The 16,368-nt window shown below is 46.6% G+C and overlaps 1 long non-coding RNA gene across 2 annotated transcripts in view; it reads right to left on the bottom strand.

The window, feature by feature from the left end:
- Nucleotides 1–4,266: 4,266 nt before the first annotated feature.
- The window catches only part of LOC112064106 (uncharacterized), a 19,631-nt gene continuing 7,529 nt past the window's right edge, over nt 4,267–16,368 (bottom strand). The window contains exon 3 of one of the 2 annotated variants that reach the window (XR_008615984.1): nt 4,267–4,333. This is a non-coding gene — a long non-coding RNA (uncharacterized lncRNA). Of the gene's footprint in view, nt 4,334–7,212; nt 7,322–16,368 lie in introns of those variants that run through there. The other variant, XR_002891359.1, reaches the window with a different exon arrangement.

The following is a 16,368-nucleotide window of genomic DNA, read 5'->3' as shown; positions in this document are numbered from 1 at the left end:
TTCAGAAGAGTGACGGAGATGAGACGGATGTGTCTGGCAGGCGTGGATGGAATCTGGGGGCCGGTTCTTCCTCTGGGGACGGGAAGGGCCCCCATGAGGTGGGAGGGTCTGAGAGGCCACAGGGGCCGTGCAAGCCCCGGGATGGCACCATCCAGGGGACTGAGGGGGGAGGCTGTGATGACCACGCTAGGAGACAGACCGAGGTACCTGCTGGGGCTACTGGGACTGCTTTACTTCCCTGATAAGTAAGACAAATGTCAGGGGTTGGCTCTTTCCACACTACTTCTGCCTTAAATATGGCTGTGATGCTTGAAATTCCAGAAGCCATCCTGCGACCAGGAGGGAAAGTCAGAGCCCACCATATACACTGCAGGCCTACTACATCTGAACCGCTAAACTGACACCAGCAGCTGCCTAGACCCAGACATCTTGCTAAGTGAGCAAAATCAAGCACGATCTCAAGTAGGTTAAGCCACTTGAGTTTTCTTTTACTTGGCAGTGAAAGCATTTCGAACAGACACGAGCAGCGTGCGCTGGGTTAAGATTATCTCAACGCTCTGAGATTTTATCACCTGAAATTAAAAAGAAGATCAGATATCTCTTGTATCCAGTAGCACCAAAACTGATTCTAAGGCAATTCCCAGTGTGGTGACTTGAAGGAGGAAGAAGAGATTAAAACACACGGCTACAGAGAAGGTGCTTTAATTTCGAGGCCAGTCTTGCTAAAAAGTCAGCCTATCGCGTTCTCTCTCTCCACCGACATCACTACGAAATAGCTCAGCTACGGCAAGGAAACCCTATGAATGACGGAGTGTGGCGCGCAATCTATACTTCTTAAAGAGGCGGCAGCCACTAGCTGCCCCTTCCTCTCCTGACATTAATTATGTAACCACATATATATAAATATATACATACTTCTGGAACTAATTAACTATGTAACTAAATGACACCCACATACTTGATCCTGATCTTTGGATTTCCTCATGGCAGTCCATTTTCTTTAGAATAAAAAAAGCAAAGAACAGTGTGTCTCTATTCTATGACTGTATAATTAACTCCAGAAATATCGGTCCTCCACTCGCATACAGCGTTTTCACAGTCATTGGAGGCATCACTGATATACTGTACATCGGCGCTGCCTTCTAAGAGCCATTAGTAAGACACGGCTTGGATGTTTCCTCTCCACGCAAAGTGCGTTCCCCGCCTCCCAGCCTGTGAGTGGCTGCTGTATTTTTAACTGAGCTCAATCACTGTGATCAGAGATTTGAGATCGGAGATTGAGTTTCTTACAGAAATCAAGGATGAGCTGCGTTTTTCACACGCACATATACACACAGGCTGTCTCTTTTGGGGTCTTAGCTCAAACATTATGGTGCATCGTGTTCTAATTGCAATAAAATTTCTGACACAAGATCCATCACATGCGAAATTTACGTACAAGTGGCGTACAATTGCTGCTACGCCTTGGTCTGTGGATCAGCAAATCCTATGAGGGGCTTTATTAACGTTCTCAGGGATGGAAATGCTGTATCTGATCCTATGGATTTCAGCTGTGCAATCCAGCAAAACAGAACCTGACGCCTCATGGCTTTTTTTTTTTTTTTTCCACAACAGGAAACCGCCAAAATTCAGTTATTGAATTTATGCTGTAAGAAGCATGGGAAATATCCACCCAGTATCAATTTTCATCAAGCCACAAATGTTTTCCTTTCTTCTCTTCACTCCGGTACCTAACGATCCCTGGCTAGGAGCACTAAAAGGTACAGGTTGACGAATTAAAGCTTCAAAATACTGGCCAGCAGCAAGTCTAGGCCAGAAAAAACAAACCAACAAACAAAACAGATGGGGGAGGGGGCCTGGAACTCTGCAGTAGAAGCTGCGTTAGGGAGCCTTGGATGACCGGCCCAGGATTCCTTCGTGAGATAATCTTCCCTGCCCTCTCCGAGTTTCAGGGTGAACCCTGGCAACCTGGACCAGCACTCACAGAACTGGCACTGCCAAGTCACCGTCACCTTGAAGACCCAGCTGCCTTCAGTGGAATTCAAGCTTCAAAAGTTAGTTCAGATTTTTTGGAGAAATTTTATTTACTTATTTTTTAAATAAATGTATTTATTTTATTTATTTATTTTTGGCTGCGTTGGGTCTTCGTTGCTGCATGCGGGCTCCTCTGGTTGCGGTGAGCGAGGGCTAAGCGTGATTCTTAGTGGGTCCCAAGCTGGAGTCCGCGATGAGCCTGCTTTCCTCTGAAAAGCTTCCAAATGCCTCCACATAACCAGACCCGGAACACAGGGCTTCTTCTGTTCTGGACTGAGCAGCACGAGGGTTCCGCAGAGTTCCACGACCAGCCTGAGTTCCCATCAAACCAAGAATTGAAATGCAACCCTTTTGCATCCAGATGAAGAGGAAACATTTTATCTCGATGATGGAGGGGCCAAACAAAATCTATTTGCCTACAACCTGTTTCTAACAACTAAATCTCTGCCATCATTTGTGATAAGTGAAGGTCAGACACCTGTTCAGAAACACAACATCACAGTGACAGGTGCCCGGATCTGGGAGCAGAAGTTAGGCTCAAGAACCCTCCTGAGGGTCCCAGAGAACTAGGGGGGACCCCTGGCCCGTGTAGCAGCAGGAATGTTACAAGCAAAGATTTTCACCTCTGGCCGTGACGAGACGCCATCAGCCACAGCCTCAGCTGTAGCGTTCACGCAGCAGCCCAGTGTGTTGGGTCCAGAGGGAACAAGGCTGTTCGATTATGACAGCCGCCTTCTGTTAGGCATCTGGGGACTTTGCCCGGCGTGCCGCCTGCTAGGCTGAGAGAGAGCTGCCTGGACCAGGAGGAAAAGTACTGGATGGTGGGGATGGATGCAGAGCGTAGGAGGTGATGCTGGGCCGGAATGCACACGGAGAGGGGGTCAGCGGTTTGTGGAGCCGGAGAGGAGGAAGGAGGTAAGGTGTAGAGCTGATGAGCTCCAGAACCCCTCTTGAATATGTGAACTATGTGCAGCATTCCACGGTGTGTCGGGATCCCGGAGACGCAGAGAATTGACTTCCCCAGGCAAAATGCCAAAGGATGTCCCCGGAGACCCTGAGTCCCTGTCAAGCAGGACCACCTAAAGGACCCATGAGGCACAGATCGCGGGACTCAGGGGAGAGCAGGACACGATGCCGCTTATAATCATACACTGATGCTGTGCCGCGCTGCGCTGCGCTGTGGACACCAGCACCAGATGGCCTCAGGCTCTGCGATTGTTCTGTGTGAGCAAAAGGTAAAGCAAACTTTTCTGCAAAAGCACAGCCAGGGACAGTGGAGCCTGGCGGGTGAAGCCATGCAACGGGCGGTGGCTCTTGTTTCTACGGCTCAGTATTGAGTCGGGCTGACGTTGCCTAAGCTCCCAGCCAAGGGACGGCAGCGGGGTGAGAGCGCGTGCGCGCTGGGTCAGGTCCCGCCAGCTCCCCGCCTCACAAGACCTGCCCCAGCAGATCACCCATCCCTGGCTCTAACCCTCTGAAGACTCTGCTCTGCTCTCCCATTTTTCAACGGCACCAAGGCCATCGAGATGACATTTTCCCGACTGCAAGTCCAGAGTACTTAACTGTGCTTGATCGACACATCCTTCTGTCTGCCCTTCCGATGCTGACAAACAAGGAAATCCTTCTCTACGTAGAAGTCTTTAAATGCTAGAGAGGACACAGATGCCAGCCCAGAGAGACTTTGAAAGGGCACAGACAACACTTATCCTAAAGGAAGGAGGGGGCAGATCGACTGGCATCTTTGATGTCTCGATTTCCATAACCATGAACGTGGACGTCTGTGACTCCAGGTGAAAAGAGTCAAACCAATTGATGAGAAATGATCATCACGCATGTTCTTTTCATTTGGCTGAAATCTGGGGAAAAAAGGAAGAATCCCATTGGGTTCCACTCTGTCGTGCAGTTGGAAACCCTGGTTTCATTTTTGTTTCAAAAGAAGTTCCAGAAATTAACCTCCATTTTTAAATAACAGGACAAGGACATTTGTTTATTTACTTTTGGCTGCATTGGGTCCTCGTTGCTGCACGGGGGCTTTCTCTAGTTGCAGCGTGATGCATGGGCTTCTCATTGTGGTGGCTTCTCTTGTTGTGGAGCACGGGCTCTAGGCGCATGGGCTTCAGTAGTTGTAGCACGCAGGTTCAGTAGTTGTGGCTCGCGGGCTCTAGAGCACAGGCTCAGTAGCTGTGGCGCACAGGCTTAGTTGCTCTGTGGCATGTGGGGTCTTCCCGGACCAGGGCTTGAACCCGTGTCCCCTGCACTGGCAGGCAGATTCTCAAACACTGCACCACCAGGGAGGTCCCTGGAGAAATTTTTACAAATTAATTAACCCAATGAAAAATAGCAATAAACAGTTAAGTGTTAATATAAATAACAATTTAATTTAAAATGACTACTTTTCAAAACAAAAAAATGTGAGAAGAGTGGCATAGCTTTGCATGTTTGCACATCTCCCGTGCCTGGCTTAATAGAGGACGGCTGGATTCTCATATCAGTTTCTGCATTCAATCTGTTGCAATATCACATATCATGCAGCTTCTGGAAAATTCACAGTACACACGGGAAAGAACAAACGTGAAAAAGCAGATAACAACTTGCTGCTGCTGGTGATCATGATGGAAGTCTTAGGGACTCCAGGGGTCCCTGGAGCCCACATTGAGAACCACTGCTTTATTTATTTATTTTTACTGAAGTACAGTTGATGTACAATATTATATAGGTTACAGTTGTACAATATAGTGATTCACAGTTTTTAAAGGTTAGACTCCATTTAGAGTTATTATAAAACATCGGCTATATTCCCTGTGCTGTACAATATATCCTTGTAGATTATTTTATACACAATAGTTTGTACATCTTCATCCCATACCCCTACATTGCCCCCCCACTTCCCTCTCCCCACTGGAACCCACTGGTTTGCAGAAGCACTGCTTTAGAGCGGCATCATTCCACTGATGAGTACCATCCTCTGAGTATAAAAGGCCAGTTATCAGTGGTCTCACATTCGTGATGTGGGAAAGTCTCTCCTAAGAGGCTCTGCTTGGCTCAGTTTCACTTCACACCCTCTGCCTTGTATCTTTCGTCCAACCCTTTGGCAACTTTGCCAAAAGAAGCAAATGGCCTATTTTTAGTGTCTCTAAACTGGCTCCACCGAACCTTGGTATAGGAAGGTGTAGAAGCTGAGGCTCAAAAAAACTGTGTCACGGCCAAGATCTAACCACTGGTAAGTGGAACCAGAATACAGGCTATAAAGTCAAGTAAGATAATCACAGACAAGTCTCCACCCCTCAAGTGCCTTCCTGATGGTTCGGCTGAACTGTGTGTGTCTATGGCTCACGCGTTAATTCTCTTGATCTTCCCTAACGGAGGGAGAGACCCTAGTATTTTAGATTTTAAGGAAGAAGATATTCCAGGGAGATGAATTTCAGGAAGTGAGAGGATCATGAGAATACCGTTCTTTTCTTGCTAACAGTGTCTTCCGCACCCATCCTAAAGGAAGACCCCTAATTAGGAAATCCAAAGATCAGACCAGGATCCTACGTGTCATCCGTCCGCCGAGCAGACGCATCAACAAATCGATCCATCCCACACTAACATCTGCCCTCCGGAAATCTTCAAAGTGGTGAGGAATAATTATGAAAAATATGAGTCAGACGGACAGGACAAGGCCAGGGGGCTCTGACTTGGAGAACCTTGAACTTGATAGGCTTTATGAAATCGTATTTTCTTCCTTTCTATCACAAGGTACCACAGCACATGAGTTGATCGTGGATTACTTATCCCACAAATATTTACCAAATATTTACACGTCAAGCAGCGTTCTTAGCCTTGGGGTAAATTTCAGGCACCGTCCCTGCCTGCACAAAGCTGACATCATGGTGAGCGCCACGGACACTAAAGCAATAAATAGCATTATTTCAGGGAGTGATGAATGCTATGGAGAAAATAAAGCTGGGTAATGGGAGAGAGTGACCGGAATGAGTCTCTTTGGGACGGCACAGGAAAGCTCTTTAGAAAGACACGATTACACTCAATGATGAGGAGAAACCAGCCACGCAAAGATGCAAGAAAACAGCATTCTAGATAAAGAGCAGAAGATCAAAATGTCTTGAGGGCTTCCCTGGTGGCGCAGTAGTTGAGAGTCCGCCTGCCGATGCAGGGGACACGGGTTCGTGCCCCGGTCCGGGAGGATCCCACGTGCCGCGGAGCGGCTGGGCCCGTGAGCCATGGCCGCTGAGCCTGCGCGTCCGGAGCCTGTGCTCCGCAACGGGAGAGGCCACAACAGGGAGTGGCCCGCGTACCGCAAAAAAAAAAAAAAAAAAAAAAAATGTCTTGAGACGGGAACCAGCTTGGTGACCCATGGAACCCCTGAAGACCCACGTGGCTGGAGCGCAGGAGCAAGGAGGGGGGCTTATGGCAGCAAGTGAGGGAGGTTAACGATGTTTGCAGAAGTATTCGAGTTTCCGAGCCCTGGGTTTGAATCTTCCTCATGTTCCATCACAACTCATCTGTTCACAGCCAAATCTTTCTCAAATTGGCAGAGAAAAAAATCGGCCTCTCTATTTGACACCCAAGCCAGATTTCCAATATTCAAAACTTCCAATATTCAAAAAAATGAAGTCAGATCCCAAGCAATTCAAAAGGATCACTTTGCTGGCTCAGTAGAATTTCTCTTTCCTCCAGAGAAACAGCTCCTAACATCGATCCCAATGTCCCGACCCCACGGGCAGGTGGAAAGAATCTTTAGCCAAACCCAACGAAGTACAAGTATGGTATAAAAGTTTTGATTTCCATTTAGAGGGAAAGCTCCAATATATTTATTAAGTCTGAAGTGCAAGCGCATTGCTATGGTGAGAACAAAATCACCACTAAGGACCCTGGAGTTTCATGCAAGATTTTTAATACAGTATTTCAAATTTAATTCAATTCAGCAAATATTTAATGAGCTCTAACAAGCTGCCAGTCTTGGGCTGGGGATGTAGAAGCAACCAGTCAGCAACTGTCAGCAAGGAGCACATAATCAAAGGATGACACAAATTTAGATAATAAGTTCTAGTGTTTTGAATAAAATATAAAGGGAACAAAGAAGACAGTGTGAATAATTATTTGCAAAGAGCTTTGTGGATTTAGGCTACGTGGCTCAAAAACTGTGCCAATTACCATAATTAAAATATCTAATTTCATAATTAGGGATTATAAATTATAACAGTATGGAATACATTATCTTCTTTTATTCGCTCATTAAGTGGTCTTTGAAGTCCTGTCTAAATGACACTGAACGACAGTCAACCTAAAACACAACAGAAGTAGAGGGGTTTTTATAAATGAAATTAATAGAGAAAAAGGTATATTCCATTTATAGAAGAAATCCAATTCTCACCAAACAATACCCCTCTAATTAGGATAAAAATCACAACATGTGCCTTATACTCCTGAGTAGCACTGTCCCTTTGAATTTTTTTAGATTGTTTACTGCACAAATCATTGTCAAGCAACCATGAAACTATAAAAGGTGGGAGAAACAAATAGAAACAGCTATCTCTACACAGGAACCAAATGCAAAAATGTAATAGGTCGATTCAGCAGGCCACTGGCTTTTGCTGTTGCTATTTTTTTTAAGTAAAAAACTCTCAAGTGAGCAAAAAGAAGGCTTTGCTGGAAATGCACATGGAAAACTGAGAAATCCTTCTGAGGCCCTCAGGAAACAACCCTGTCTTCACCTCCAGGACTCTGGAATTCAGAGCCTCACTTCTGCCTTTACACAGAGGCAGGTTTCTTCTTTCAGCAATTGTGAAACAAAAAAACAAAATCCAAATTCGATATTTGGTCTCTCTCCACTTCTTCCCACGAGCGGGGGCGGGGCAGGGGGCAGGGGGAGGGGCATTTGCCCCTTTTCTGTGCTCTGAGCCTCTCTCATCCCCCTCCTCACACGGATCTCTTGGGACACGCTCCTGCCTCAGGGCCTTGACACTTCGTGGCTTCAACCGTAATCCTCTCCCTGGAAGCCTCCGTGGCTGACACCTTCCCACTGTTCAGTTCTCTGCTTCATCTCTTAACAGAGCTTTCCTTCCCAGATGACGTTTTCTGATAAGCTCTCCTCCCCACCTAAGCCCTGCTGATCACTCCACTCACAATACTCAGGCTTAGTCTTCAAACTGCTTTCTACCATCTGAAATCAGCCTGTGGATTTCTGTACAACTGTGTTTAGAGGCTGACCTTCCCACTACAGTAGAAACACCTTGAGAGGACGGCTAGATCAGCCTTGGTTAGCACCATACCCATGTGGCCCAGAACTGAGCCTGAAACAGAGAAAGCCCTGGAGCCTCCCCACACTGCAGAAGAAACCAAGGCAGAGGAGTTGGGTGGCTTGTTCTGAGTTGCAGAGCTGGAGGGTATCGTGCGGGGATTCCCACCCAGACAGTCCTAACCAGCAGGCTGCACCGCCCCTTTGCTCGCACCCAAGTGCGAAGGCCCTCACAGAGGAGTCAGGGTGCCAGCCTCGCCGGGCCAGGCTGGGCTCTTTCTGTGACCCAGGGGAGAGGGCACAGAAATACACCTGCTCTGTTAGCAGCAGGCTCCCAGTACGCACGGGAGAGATCAGGAGGGCAGAAGCTCACGTCAGTGGGGGGACTCCATGACCTCAACCTTCCACCCCAACCCTGTCCATCCATGATCCTTCAGCATTCTGAGGCTTTTGTGGTAGGCAGCGTCCCCCCAAAGATGCCCCGGATCAAATCCCTGAAACCCGTGAATATGTTACATCCTACGGCAAAAGGACCTTTGCAGATGGAATTGAGGTTAGGGACCTTAAAAAAGGGAGGTTACTCTGGATTATCCCTGCAGGCCCAATATAATCACGTGAACCATTAAAAGTGGAAGAGGGGGCTTCCCTGGTGGCGCAGTGGTTGAGAGTCCGCCTGCCGATGCAGGGGACACGGGTTCGTGCCCCGGTCCGGGAAGATCCCACGTGTCACAAAAGTGGAAGAGGGGGCTTCCCTGGTGGCGCAGTGGTTGAGAGTCCGCCTGCCGATGCAGGGGACACGGGTTCGTACCCCAGTCCGGGAGGATCCCACATGCCGCGGAGCGGCTGGGCCCGTAAGCCATGGACTCTGAGCCTGCGCGTCCGGAGCCTGTGCTCCGCAACGGGAGAGGCCTCAACAGTGAGAGGCCCGCGTACCGCAAAAAAAAAAAAAGTGGAAGAGGGAGGCCAAAGAGTCAGACAGAGAGATGCAGTAGCAGAAGGTACTGGAAGCATGGGAGGGACCCACCCACCATGACTGGCTTTGGAGATGGAGCAAGGAGACTCTGAGTCGAGGAATGAGGGCATCCTCCAGAAGCGGAGGACAGTGGACGGGCCAGCCAAGAAACAGGGACCTCAGCCCACAACCAGAAGAAACCACCTAAATGAGCAAAAAACCGTACTCTCCCCGAGAGCCTCCAGAAGGAACGCTGCGCTGCCGACACCTGGATGAGACTCGCATTGGACTTCTGACCTACAGAACTGTGAGGCAGTAAACGTGGGTTGTTTTCAGGCGCTAAGTCTGTGGTCATTTGTTACGGCAGGAGCAAAGGACGACTGCAGATTTGGAGAGAAAATTCTGTTTTGCCTAGACGACAGGGCTGGTCAACCTTTCGGGAGACTCGTGAAGCGGTAAGTGTGCATTTGTAAAGAGAGCGGCAGGGGTTGTTATCAGATGTCTTCATCAATGAGCTGCAACCTGATTGGCACACCAGGAACATTAAAAATAGTGCATTGGCTTCTCTGTCATCTGAGTGCACTGCAGCAGATGGGGGTCCTGCCCCGGAGACGTCCCAGGCACAGGTATACGTATGAGTAACCATAACATCAAAAGAAAGCACCCCAAAGAAGGGAGCCCTTTATGTCTCCTGGGAGCCCAGGCTCCTGGCATGCTATTCCCGGAAACCACCCAGCCAGGAGCCCAAGACGGCAAGCACAAGTTGAGCAAGGAGTTCTGGTTCAGAATGTGTTCCTGAAGTAACAGGGCAAAAGGAAAGGCTGTGGTGAACATCAGAGAAAGAGCCTGGAGATCGTTTCAGCGGCATCTCATCACTAACATCTAGTATCCTCCGCCGTTCACGGAAAAGTCTCCTACTTGCTTTCTGAGAAACCACCCTGACTTGATTCAGCGCGTGTGGTTTGACTCGAGCCCACATTTTCTAGGGGTGGACTTGTGACCAGGCTTAGTGGACATGTGACCAGACTTAGCCAATCAGAGTATCCCATCTTTGGGGTTTACAGTCATTGGTTCTGAGATGAGCTTCTGCCTCAAATCAGGCCAATCAGAGGCGGCCTCAGGATCTTTGCTGCAATCTCCGTGTTTAGGACAGTGGCCAGCACAGAGTAGATGCTCAACGAATATTTAATAAATGAAAAATAGATGTGTTATTTTATTGCAAGCAAATCAGATTTGGCAAATATATGTATGTATTTTGGCAATGGTTTAACTAATATCTGTACTGATTATCTCTATAGGTTTGCTTACTTTGGACGGAGGAGGTGTTTCCCTTGATAAGAGTGTACGTTTCCACCAGGGCAAGGATCATATTACTATTGTTTCCTGCTGTAGCCCCAATGCCTGGTAGAATTCCTGACACCCTGTCAGCACTCAGGAAATAGTGATTGAATGAATGAATGACACTCCCATTCCCAGCCTCAGAACTATTGTTCTTCCTGGATCTTATGTTTGGAGCTGAGTATTTAGTTTGGATTCTGGTTCTTTGATTTGGGAATAGTGAACACAGCTGTATACAACTTTCTCAGTCTAATTCCGTCAGAAACAAGTGCCAAGAACAGACTCATTGTACTTTGCCTCTAAGAAAGCCTCAGCCGACTGGTGGGGGTCCTTGATGCAGGATTCAGCCCAGTGGATCAAATATTTGATGTGTATTACATGCAACGCTGAGCCAAAGCACATGTAAATTCATCTATATGTCTCCAACCACTTCAAGAAAAGTTCCTCGTCTCAAAGTCTACAGAAAATGTGCCAGTGTGACCACTATATGGCCGTCGCTTGAAAACTGTTAAATACGTCAGGCAGCTCAATAGTGCAAATACCAACCATTCTGTCCCACCACCTAGCTTAGGAAGTAAGTCTCAGAGAGGCCCTAAGGTTCCCTGGGGACACCCACCTCATCCCACCCACCCCCTGCCCTCCCCAGAGACAACCTGATGTTTATATGTATTATTTCCATGCATATTTTTTATTTTCTACTTTTACCACATACATATGTACTCACAGAAATGCACGAAATTGCTTTGCATGTTTTAAGCTTGTGTGGTGACATCTTGGTCTAGGTACACACTGACAACGTGCTGTTTCGTTTTTCTCTTCAGTCTTACGTTTTAAAGCCTGGTCCAAGTTGAAACACGCGGCGCTAATTACTCTCCATGGCTGGTGACTGCGTCCCTGGATAAACACAGGCGCGCCCGCGCCTCCATTCGCCTGCTGGTGTGCATTGGAGCTTAAACGCCCTGTGATGCTGCCTTTCTGAACAGAGCACAGGAGTGTGAAATCAGACACCGGGGATGGAAGGAGCTGGGTTCAAACCAGCTTCCTTAACTTTGCTCTCTTGTGAAAGCCACTTCACTTTCCCGACCTTCCTTTTTTCTCACCTGGCAAGTGGGGAGCTTTCTCACGAGTACTTCTGAAAACTGTTGTGAGGAATTAAGATGGGTGGATGAAGAGTTTTTAGGAACTTTCGAGATGCTGAAATAGGCAGAGTTGAAATTCCAGGGAGTGGAACTTCCAATCCCATTTTACTAATGCCCCTCGAAGAGCAGTGGACCTTCACCAGCTTGCATTCATCAAGCCGAGCCCCACTCATCCTCCCAAGCCTCCTCCTCCAGGAAGGCTCCTCTGGTTTTCCACCTGGACTTCACTGTCCTCTCTCTTCTCTTTCTCAGGTCACGTCCTGTCCACGTCACTTCCTCGGGGGCTCGAACAGCAGCTTGTATGGTCAGAGAACCCCCAGCTCAGAGGTTTCCATCTCCCTTGAAGCTGCCACGCAGGCCTCCATAGTAGGTACTCTGCTGACTCATGTTGATGGACAGTCTTCTTTGGTTCAGCAAGAAAATCCTGACACCTTCTGTAGAAGCTCACCAGTATTGCTTCATCTCATTCTATACTTCCTAAATGGAATGTTGAGTTCTGCTATCATAACTATTTCTGGATTCATTTATTCAATAGCTACATTTTTGCCTAGGGAAGAATATTTGTTAATTTACACATTTGCCTTCTCTCTACCTCTAGAGAGTCTGTGAGTTCCATGAAAGTCAGGATTATTTATCAGAAAAAAAAAGAGAGAGAGAGAGAAAGAGAGAAAGGGAGGGAGGGAGGGAAGAAGGGAAGGAAGGAATGAACGAACGAACAAATGGATGAACAAACTAAGAGAGGTAGGGGGGAAATTAACCAGAATTTGCACATAAGAGATGGTGAGAAAATACCTGTAAAATGAAAACTACATTCTAGCCATCTCTAGGAACTACACAGATAGGTGGACAAACCCTGAAGGAGTCAGCTAGATTTCTTGAGTCTGAATCAGGGATCCTGGACCACTGAGGCTGACCACCAAGGGGCTGACTTGGGTACATCTAAGCCTCATTTTTTCTAATTTCTGATGATGAAGAAATTGTGGGCCAGTTTTTCCAAGGCCTGACATTGCTCCTGGTTCTAGATATGGTTTGATGCCCAGACCAGATCTTAAATAACATCGAGTGACCGAGTAAGGCAGCTGTCTCCTTCGAGTTCTCCTGCAGCCCTCTGTACTGAGACGTCAAGGAGAAGTCTCAGTTCAGTGCTAACCTTTCTGTAACACTGACTCTTCTTCTTTGAAATAGAGAGAGCAGGCCTCCAGCCCAGGCCCTTCTGTAAGTAATGGTACCTAGATGGAATTCAATATTGTTGCTTTGCATATGTGGTATTTATATTTATGAGAACCTCTTCTTTATCACAAGTCAGTTTTCTATTTATGGTGGTGGATGTCAAGCTTCCTTTTTTTTTTTTTTTTTACGGTACGCAGACCTCTCACTGTTGTGGCCTCTCCCGTTGCAGAGCACAGGCTCCAGACGCGCAGGCTCAGCGGCCATGGCTCACGGGCCCAGCCGCTCCGCGGCATGTGGGATCCTCCCGGACCGGGGCACGAACCCGTGTCCCCTGCATCGGCAGGCGGACTCTCAACCACTGTGCCACCAGGGAAGTCCATCAAGCTTCCTTTTTAGATGAATTTATATGTTTTTTAAAGTGAGTTGACTTAAGTTGTGAGTAAATGATTCTACCTGGGGTGCATATCATAGTTAAATTCATGAAGATGACCGATCATAATGGATGGACAACAGGGTCCTACTGTAGAGCACAGGGAACTATAGTCAATGTCCTGGGATAAACCATCATGGAAAAGAATATAAAAAAGAATGTATATATATGTATAACTGAGTCACTTTTTGTACAGAAATTAACACAACATTGTAAACCAAATACACTCTAATTAAAAAAAAGGAAACAGATCAGGCCCATCACTGATAGGACAAAAAGTAAAGTCACCAAAATGGTAGATGATTGGCATTACAGAAACACAAGACAAAGCGTATCAGTATACCTGAAATGATAAATCATCCCTCATGCCAGGCAGGAGGAGGAAACCTGTCCCAGAATTAGACAAATGTCCCTAAAGGTCCTCACCTTTCATACCCATTACACTTTTATTTGCTGTGTCACCCATTCTTCTGGCGATGACAACCCCACATACTTCATTTGCAGATCAGAGTCTTACACTACCTAAAGGTCCTCACCTTTCATACCCATTACACTTTTATTTGCTGTGTCACCCATTCTTCTGGCGATGACAACCCCACATACTTCATTTGCAGATCAGAGTCGTATACTATGTCTAAATTCAACTGTTCCCCCAACAAACCTGCACTGACCACCAAGAGGACACGTGGCGAGCCCAAGGCTGCACAGGTAGTTGGGGGGTGACTGGCACTGACACCCATGCAGCTGGAATTTAGTCCTCACTCTTAACCCCTCTGCCCCACTGTCCTAGGAGGTTTCTCAGATCTGAAGGGTCCCTCTGTCATGAGAAGAAGGACTTCCATTAGAAATCAGGAATGAACTTCCCCAAGATCTCTTTCAAACTTTCTTGATACCAAGACCAGTCCGATCCCAATGCAATGCTGCCCAGCCCCCAGCAGCACACACCCTCCAAGCCACACGTCACGGCCACTGCTGAAAGTTTCTCAGGGCACTGTCAGATTCAGGTACCAATACCTAACCTGAAACCAATTACATGTTTTGGACCAAGAAATTGAATTCCCCCTGAAATCCGCACTTCTCAAACTCAAACTGAAACAGCAATGTAACTAACGTGTGAGCAGAAATTTCACAAGGTACAAAAATGGCTCGCAAAAATTAAGAAAAAGGGTTCAGACCGACTTACAATTAGATGCAATCTGAAACAACACTGAGATACCATTTCTCACCTAACAGACTGGCAAAAATTAAAAAGCACCCCAACACATTCTGCTGGCCAGGCTGAGGGGAAACGTTCTCGTCTATGGATGGCGAGAGTCCAGACTGGCACCGCCCCTCTGGAGGGAAACTTGGCAAAGCTTAAGAAAACGTCATATGCACTTACACGTTTTGACCCAGAAATCCTATTTCTAGGAAGCCACCCTGAAGATATTCCTCCAGATACATAAAAACCCATGCATACAAGTTTGCTCCTTGTAGCACTGTTTGTAGCTGCAAAATATTGGAGACAATAAAAAATATCCCCACATAGGGGAGGGTCTGAAGAGCTGGTGGCGCGTCTATAAATGAAGCATTACACAGGTATAAAAAAGAATGGGGTGTGGGATGTTAACGGTAGGGGAAGTTGAGACATGTCCAGGGGTAGGGGGTATACGGGAACTCTCTGTACTTTCTGCTCAATTTTGCTGTGAACCTAAAACTGCTGGGGTTTTGTTGTTGTTGTTTTTGTTTTTTTGGCTGCACGTTGCATCATGTGGGATCTTAGTTCCCCGACCAGGGACTGAACCTGCACCCTCCGCAGTGAAAGTGCGGAGTCCTAACCACTGGACCACTGGGGAAGTCCCTAAAACTGCTTTAAAAAACAAAATCTATTTAAAAGGGGGATGGAGAAAGAATGAGGAACTGAACTGGAGGAATCTCCATGCTATACTGTTAAGTGTACAAGAGTGCATCCATAATACACTCTCGTTCATGTCAGAAAGAAGATCTAAGAAAATGCACCTGTATCTACTTATTGGTGCAAAATCGTTATAGGTAGGAAAACCAGAAACTAAAGAGATTGGTGTGGAAAGAAGGGGGGTATGGGAACAGGGGAGTAGGGATAAAGGGGGAAGGCACACTTCTCTGAGCAGACAATTTGTATAGCTCTGACTCAGAACCATAGCAGTGTTTCAGATATTCTAAAAGTAAACACATGATTTTTTAAAAATCAGGAAGTAGGACAACCCAAAATGGAATATAAATGGCAATAATGAGCCAAACTATAGTACAAATGAGGAACCTGCCACCCTAAAGGAAGTGAGAAAGAAAAGATCTAGTCTAAGTAACTTTAGACACTATAGTTTGACTGGATAGTGTAAGGCTATAAACAACTAGCAATTTTGAAACCACACACACTAGGATTGAAGAAATACATAAATGTATAAGAGAACACGAAAACCAGGTTTCTCACCGTCAGAAAAAGAAGTTAAAAATAAGGAAAGGGGGAAGGTTAGCGTGAACCCTGGTGATTTATTGGAATCAGTGTTATCAATATGAATCATGTTTTGGCAGGGGAGAGATGATGGACGGATGAATGGATGGATGACGGATGGGTGGATGGATAATGGATGAATGGATGGATGATAGATTGATGAATGGATGGATGGATAGATAAATGGATGGATGATGGATGAATGGATGGATGGATAAATGAATGGATGGATGATGGGTGAATGGATGGATGGATGGATAGATGAATGGATGGATGATGGATGGATGGATGGATGAGGATGGATGGATAGATGAATGGATGGATGATGGGTGAATGGATGGATGATGGATAGATAAATGGATGGATGATGGATGAATGGATGGATGGATGGATGGATGGATGGATGATGGATGGATAGATGAATGGATGGATGATGGGTGAATGGATGGATGGATGGATAGATGAATGGATGGATGATGGATGGATGGATGGATGATGGATGAGGATGGATGGATAGATGAATGGATGGATGATGGATAGATAAATGGATGGATGATGGATGAATGGATGGATGGATAGATGAATAGATGGATG

This window comes from Physeter macrocephalus, chromosome 19 (genome assembly GCF_002837175.3).
Source record: "Physeter macrocephalus isolate SW-GA chromosome 19, ASM283717v5, whole genome shotgun sequence".
NCBI lineage: Eukaryota > Metazoa > Chordata > Mammalia > Artiodactyla > Physeteridae > Physeter > Physeter macrocephalus.
Note: the sequence above shows the minus strand (reverse complement) of the source record. Positions and strands in the feature narration are given on the sequence as shown.